General features: G+C 35.1%; 1 protein-coding gene across 1 annotated transcript in view; it reads left to right on the plus strand.

Annotated features, from left to right (window-relative positions):
- CSMD3 (CUB and Sushi multiple domains 3) overlaps positions 1-8,087 on the plus strand; it is a gene marked incomplete at its 5' end in the record, with an annotated part of 336,142 nt that overhangs the window by 286,969 nt on the left and 41,086 nt on the right.

The raw sequence follows: 8,087 nt of genomic DNA on the forward strand, positions 1-8,087 counted from the left end.
TTTTTTTTGTTTTTTTTTTTTTTTTTTTTTTTTTTTTTTACAGAGGTTGCTGTATACTATATACCTAGCAAGTGTTACTTCAAGATTAATTTGGAAGAATACAAACAAAACAAACTCCTCTTACAGTTTTACATAAATGATTGTAGAACATTATCTGGACAGTATAGTCATTCAGAGAGTTGTCTAGCATTATCCTGTTCCTAGTCCTTTTTTTCTTCCTAGCACAGGATAGAGGAGGATTCTACCTGTCTCATGGCCTTGACATTATGCAGAGCTAACCGTCTAAGTTGCTTAGGACCCTCCAGGGTTTTCTCACCTCATTCAAATTGGAAACTAAATCCCCTATATGCTCATAGGACTTTTTTCTTGTATTCCTTTGATTTCATCATATCTTACTACTCACCCCCTCATTCACTCCGCTCCAGAAACCCAGGAGCCCTCAGCTATGCTTTTACAAGAGGGCTTTTATGTTCACTATTCACTTTACCTGGAAATTTCCTTTTATTCCTTCAGCTTTTTACTAAAAATTTCTCTTTTCAGTATTGCCTTCTCTGGTCACCTTATTTGAATTTCATCACTGACATAACACTTCCCTTCCAGGCTTTATTTATTCTTCTTAACACTCCCTTTTCACTTCTTATTTTTTATTAAGACATACTGTACATTTTATTTACCTTGTTTATTTCAACTATGTCCTCTACTCAAATTGATACTCCCTGAAAGCAGAGAATTTTTTGTTGTTGTTGTTTTATTTGCTGCTGTGGCCCCTGGAATATAGCATAGTCCTTGGCAGATATAAAAACTCTATTGCTGTAGTAATTAAAACAATATGGTATTGATGTAGGTTTAGAAAGTAAAACAATGTTATAGAGTAGAGAACACAGAACCATTTATACATATGTGATATAGAACAAATCAGTAGGGAAAGAATGGACATTTTAATTAATTCTGTAAGGCAATTAGTTCACACACATACACACACCCACAACAAATAAATCAGTGCCAGATTTATCAGAGATTTAAATACAAAAGTTTTAAACATTTAGAATCTGTCTAAATGACCTCAAGTTTAGAAGGAATTTCTTAAGCAAGATGCAAATGGTATAACCCACAAATGAAAAAGTGAAAAAAATCAGGTATGTTGAAATATGAAAATTTCTCATTATCAGAGACCAATCACAGACTTGTACAATGTAATCAATATGTGTGAAAACAATGACAATATTTAGAATATATATCAAGGCAATACAACAAAAATGGTCAAAATACCTGGACAGCTATTTCCTCTCAGGAGATTGAAAAAAACATTACACAATATCAAATATTAGTGAGGATATGGGACAATTCATAAACCTTTATAGACTCATGATGGGTGTGTAAATCGACACAGCCATTTGCAAAACTAGTTGCTATTATTTCGTAAAGTTAAAGACTTGCAGAGTCTATTGCCAAGAAATTTTATTTTTAAATGTATGCCTTACTGGAATTTTCATACATGTGCATGAGGAAATATGTTCGAGAATATTGTTATCAGCATTCTTTTTAGCAATAAAATAAAAATAGTGCCTATATATACATATACACACATACATATATGCCATACACACAAATACACACATGCACACACATGAATGTAAATTACCAATAAATGTATATAAATGAGAAACCTAGAATTCAGGATGAGAGAAACTATGCTATCCTGGGCCTAAGAAAAGGGATGCTTTCTGTGTGGTGCCTACAAAGATTTTTTTTTTCTTTTTTTTTTAATACTTTAAGTTCTGGGTTACATGTGCAGAATGTGCAGTTTTGTTACCTAGGTATACATGTGCCATGGTGGTTTGCTGCACCCATCAACCCATCACATACATTAGGTATTTCTCCTAATGCTGTGCCTTCCCAGACCCTGAACCCCCGACAGGGTTCACACTTTGAAGCCCCGGTGTGTGATGTTCGCCTCCCTGGGTCCATGTGTTCTCATTGTTCAACTCCCACTCATGAATGAGAACATGAGTTGTTTGGTTTTGTGTTCTTGTGTTAGTTTGCTGAGAATGATGGTTTCCAACTTCATCCACGTCCCTGCAAAGGACATGAATGCATCCATTTTTATGGCTGCATGGTATTCCATGGTGTATATTTGCCACATTTTCTTTATCCAGTCTATCACTGATAGACATCTGGATTGGTTCCAAGTCTTTGCTGTTGTGAATAGTGCCATAATAAACATACGTGTGCCTGTGTCTTTATAGTAGAATGCTTTATAATCCTTTGGGTATATACCCAGTAATGGGATTTCTAAGTCAAGTATTTTTTTGAGACAGAGTCTCACTGTATACCCCAGGCTGGAGTACAGTGGCGTGATCTCGGCTCACTTCAAGCTCTGCCTCCCAGGTTCAGGCCATTCTCCTGACTCAGCCTGCCAAGTAGCTGGGATTACAGGCACCCACCACCATGTCAGGCTAAAATTTTTGTATTTTTAGTAGAGATAGGGTTTCACTGTGTTAGCCAGGATGGTCTCAATCTCCTGACCTTGTGATCTGCCCACCTCGTCCTCCCAAAGTGCTGGGATTACAGGTGTGAGCCACTGTGCCCAGCCGTCAAATGGTATTTCTAGTTCTAGATGCTTGAGGAATCGCCACACTGTCTTCCACAGTGGTTGAACGAATTTACATTCCCACCAACAGTGTAAAAGCATTCCTATTTCTCCACATCCTCTCCAGCATCTGTTGTTTCCTGACTTTTAATGATCGTCATTCTAACTGGCGTGAGATGATATCTCATTGTGGTTTTGATTTGCATTTCTCTAATGACCAGTGATGATGAGCTTTTTTCTGTATGTTTGTTGGCTGCATAAATGTCTTATTTTGAAAAGTAGCCATTCATATCCTTTGTCTACTTTTTTAAGGGTTTTTTGTTTGTTTTTTTCTTGTTAATTTGTTTAAGTTCTTTGTAGATTCTGGATATTAACCCTTTGTCATACGAATAGATTGCAAACATTTTCTCCCATTCTCTATATTGTCTGTTCACTCTGATGATAGTTTCTTTTGCTGTTCAGAAGCTCTGTAGTTTAATTAGATTCCATTTGTCAAATTTGACTTTTGTATCCATTGCTTTTGGTGTTTTAGACATGAAGTCTTTGCACCATACCTCTGTCCTGAATTGTATTGCCTAGGTTTTCTTGTAGGATTTTTATGGTTTTAGGTCTTACATTTAAGTCTTTAATATATCTCAAATTAATTTTTGTATAAGATGTAAGGAAGGGGTCCAATTTCAGTTTCCTGCATATGGCTCACCAGTTTTCCCTACACCATTTGTTAAATAGGGAATCCTTTCCCTATTGCTTGTTTTTGTCAGTTTTGTCAAAGATAAGATGGTTGTAGATGTGTGGTGTTATTTCTGAGGCCTCTGTTCTGTGGCATTGGTCTATATATCTGTTTTGGTACCAGCACCATGCTGTTTTGATTACTGTAGCCTTGTAGTATAGTTTGAAGTGAGGTAACATGATACCTCCAGCTTTGTTCTTTTTGCTTTGGATTCTCTTGACTATGCAGGGTCTTTTTAAATTTCATATGAAGTTTAAAGTAGTTTTTCCAATTCTGTGAAGAAAGTCAGTGGTAGCTTGATGGGGATAGCATTGAATCTATAAATTACTTTGGGCAGTATGGCCATGTTTACAATATTGATTCTTCTTATCCATGAGCATGAAATGTTTTTCCATTTATTTGTGTCCTCTCTGATTTCCTTGAGCAGTGGTTTGTAGTTCTCCTTGAAGAGGTCCTTCACATCCCTTGTAAGTTCTATTCTTAGGTATTTTATTCTCTTTGTAGCAACTGTGAATGGGAGGTCACTCATTATTTGACTCTCTGTTTGTCTGTCATTGGTGTATAAGAATGCTTGTGATTCTTACACATTGATTTTGTATCCTGAGACTTTGCTGAAGTTGCTTATCAGCTTAAGGAAATTTTGGGCTGAGATGGTGGGGTTTTATAAATATACAATCATATCTTCTGCAAATGGAGACAATTTGACTTCCTGTCTTCCTATTTGAATACCTTTATTTATTTCTCTATCCTGATAGCCCTGGACAGAACTTCCAATACTGTGTTGAATAGGAGTGGCAAGAGAGGGCATCCTTGTCTTGTGCCGGTTTTCAAAGGGAATGCTTCCAGTTTTTGCCTATTCAGTATGATANCCAACAAACAAAACCCCTTATCTCCATGCTTACCCTGGTAATTTTAGATGTATAATCCCAATCATTATCATGGCAAATGCCATCATAAGAACTTTATTTGAACAAATATGTAGAAGTGACATGGATTTATTGCCTAAAAGATTTGGGAACAAATTTCAGAGTATTCGGCTAAAACAAAAGGACATAAATAAAATAATTTTCAAGCAGTAGAATAAATTTTAGGCTGTCTCTAATTTGAGAAATAATTTTGAAAATAAGAGAAGTCTATAAACAAAACCTTTTAGTGTAAAATTTTGAATCAGAGAAGGAGAAACAATGGTTTAATTACATGAAAAGTAGCTACATTGGTAGTAAATAGTGATTTTCTTCGAACCCTGATTAGGCATTGAAGGAAGCTTAACAATCTCATATTTGTGCTAGAAAATTTGAAAATTTTAAGTAACAGTTGTCACGTTAAATCGTACTTACGTAAGCACTGCGGTACTTCACCACTCCAGGTACCGTTCCCTACACAGGTCAAAACAGCAGGGAAGGATAGCTCATAGCCTGGAGAACAGATGTAGCTAATACTAAAGCCCCAGTCGAAATTTGTTCCTTCCAGCCTTCCATTAGAGATCTGGGGAGGAGCTGGGCACGTAACAGCTGCAATTACATTAAAAGTAATTAGACACAGCTGTTGAAATATCCTGAGTGTTAAAGATATAAATAAATATCATTAGAAGAAGCATATGTGCTAATTTAACCTTTGTGAGGACAATATGTTGTGACATGTTTTATTCTACCAGTAGTATTCCTGAGACATCCCTGGAATTAATCCCTGTAGGATGCAACTTTTCTTGGCAACATAATGGCTATCGGTTGTCAGAGATTCTTACAAAATAGCAAGCTGTTTGACATCTCAGAGAAGGCAAACAGAGACTGACCTTCAATCTAGTATACTGTAAGTGATAAATTATTGGTTTTATATAAAATTATTTTCCAATGACCTTTAGACAGACAAGACTTGGGTTATTTGGCTATATATAGTATCAGCATCTTAACCATGGAATTTGAAGTACTTCTGTGACATTTTGAAAATGCAGGTCATATATCTTATTATAATATTCCAAGTTAGTTCCCTTAATCACTTAGATTCATATGTTACAACTTATCATTATACGGTTTATAAATGCATTTTAAATTGTTTTAAAATGTATTTTGTTTAAATTGGTTTAAGTTATCTTTAAGCAAAGACAGGTTGGATAAGATAGAGATGCAAGGATAAGGAAGCATATCAACTTCAAAATCTAAATATTAGGAATGACTGTAATTATGAGGACTAAAACATATATGAATAACTTTTACAGTTGAGTAATATCTAATTCATATCAGTATGAATTAATAAGTGTATAGAATAACATCTAAAATATAAAATGTCTGCTCATATATTTTCATATACTGTGTATTTATAGTAATCTGATACAGAAACTTAATAATCAATGAGGAAAGACAAACACATTGAAATTATTAATTTTGTTAGATTATAAGTCAGTAAGATATTAAACTATTAATTCACAAACATTTAAATAGAAATCTAAATGAAAATCTTAATTATTAAAATCTAATTAATATAAAACAATAAGTTGTCTGACATTGCATGTACAGTATTCTACAAGTAATCATAAAATTGGCCAAAACATTTATAAAATATTTCCAGTGGAAAACAAACAGCATAACGTAGCAAATGTATGCCTGTATTGACTAACAGATTAATTCTAGATTGTATTATATGAAAAAACAAGTTTTCCCGTTATTTAAGAAAAGTACAGTTCTATAATTCAGGCTGGCTGTTCTCGAATTATGGAAAGTATTTTCCCCATCCTTGAATGACTTGATCCAGGTGGATCAGCAAATTACAGTTACAATTCATCAAGGTTATATTATTTTGAAAATATTCATCAATTAATATAAATAACAGTGGTGAATGTGGACATAAGATTTTACTTCTTTTGGTTACATTAACGCTTATTGTCATTACTCACAATAAGATATAATGTTTTAGTCAAAATATTATTTTAAATTCTATATATTAAAATAGCGTTTTAAAAAACAGTCATTTTAGTACTAGAAAATAAATGCAACCTTGAACTAAAAAAGTTTATTTAAATATACTTTAAATTTGTATATAAAATAGGAAAATATGTACTGGTTACCATTTTAAATGTTAAAGAAATCATTATCATACCTCTGCAAGTTGGCATTACTCCACTCCATGTGCCATTAATTGTACAAGTCCTGATTCTGGAGCCATTCAATTCCATCGTGTAGCCTGGCTGGCACATGTAAGAAACATTTTGTCCAACCACATAATCATCTCCATATCTCAGTCCATTGGCTGGTATACCTGGGTCTCCACAACTGATTACTGTCAGTATTGGATTAGAAGAGCAGATGGTTAAGGTGGCATGTTATTAATGGAGAGGAGTAGTAAGCATATGGCATACTTAATATATAAGCAGGAAAATTAGTTATCATGTTCATTTTAAATTGTAAAACATCAGCATATTTAAACCACATACTGGCAACTCCTGATTATGATCAGGTATGCTTATTACAGATTCTACACATATGGTTCAGAAACTGTCATTTAGCCCCTGAAAAGGCTAGGTTAATATGTCATTATGTTGTAGTGAATTTGATGCAGTAACCTCTTCTAACCTTCACTATAAGACCACACAGAAAATAATCTGCAGAATCAGATTTCTGACATAATACATGAAATCCATATTCCTATATATGGCTACTGAAATATCTAATTTATCAGGCATGCTGGATGGTGAGCATATTTTCTGCAGTGTCACTCAGGAAGACAACCCCCAGGAAATTGCAACCTTCACTCTGGAATGTGCTTGTTATAAGAAATGCAGATGTATGAGGGACCATCCCATCCAAGTCCTTCACCAATACGTGCTGGTGCTTCCAGACCCAAATAGGGACTGTCACTGCTCTGTTCTGCCCCAAGAGTCCATTAATATATCCAACTCTGACCATCCCCACGTTTGTATTCAATCCCTAAAAGGAGGTAGGACAACAGTGTAATGTGAACTTCTCTTTACTGGTGACACAATGGATGACCAGGGTGGACGGTGTCACGTTTTCCAGAGCAGGGATGGAAATGGAGAGACCATGCAGGGTCAGGGGCGCCAGGTTGTCAGAAGCAAAAGGTCTAGACCCATCCCAAGGACACAAGAAAGAAGGCAACAAGGCAGACTGCACATGAACAGAAGCTCCAAGCCCTCAGCATATGCTCCACTGTTTCAGTGGACTTCAATTACAAAACGTTGATTTGAAGATAAAATTATTAAGAATTTTGAGATGGTTATCACGGAGCACTAAACTATAAGCAGAAGACTCTTCTGAGCATGAGGTTCTATGAATTGCTCTGGCCGCATGCCCGTGAGTGTGAGTACATATATAATATTATCATTTCTTTATAATGCCACCCAAAATGTTTCAGAAAGACTTGAGACAGTTTAGAAACACAAATAACAATTTTATGAAAATGTGTTTTGTTTAAATACAAACATAAGATTCAAACATAACAAAGATTATATATGTCACACAAGTGCTAACTGTTTTGAGGCACAGGATTTAAGCATAATTTGGGCAGAAAATTGGCTAAAACTTTCTGGCAGCTAAGAAAACAAAAGTACAAGTTACACTTTATTTTTTGGAGATAAAACCTGTAGTATACTTACATGCCTTTTAGTCTGCTAAATCTTTTGGTTCATAAAAGGGTAATTTCTCCAGGTAAATCTGGGCGCTCTCTCTCTCTCTCTCTCTCTCTCTCTCTCTCTCTCTCTCTCTCTCTCGCTCTTTCTCCAGGTAAATCTGGGCTATTCTCTCTCTCTCTCTCTCT

Source organism: Rhinopithecus bieti, unplaced genomic scaffold (genome assembly GCF_001698545.2).
Source record: "Rhinopithecus bieti isolate Rb0 unplaced genomic scaffold, ASM169854v2 scaffold_18921, whole genome shotgun sequence".
In the NCBI taxonomy this organism is placed as follows: Eukaryota; Metazoa; Chordata; class Mammalia; order Primates; family Cercopithecidae; genus Rhinopithecus; species Rhinopithecus bieti.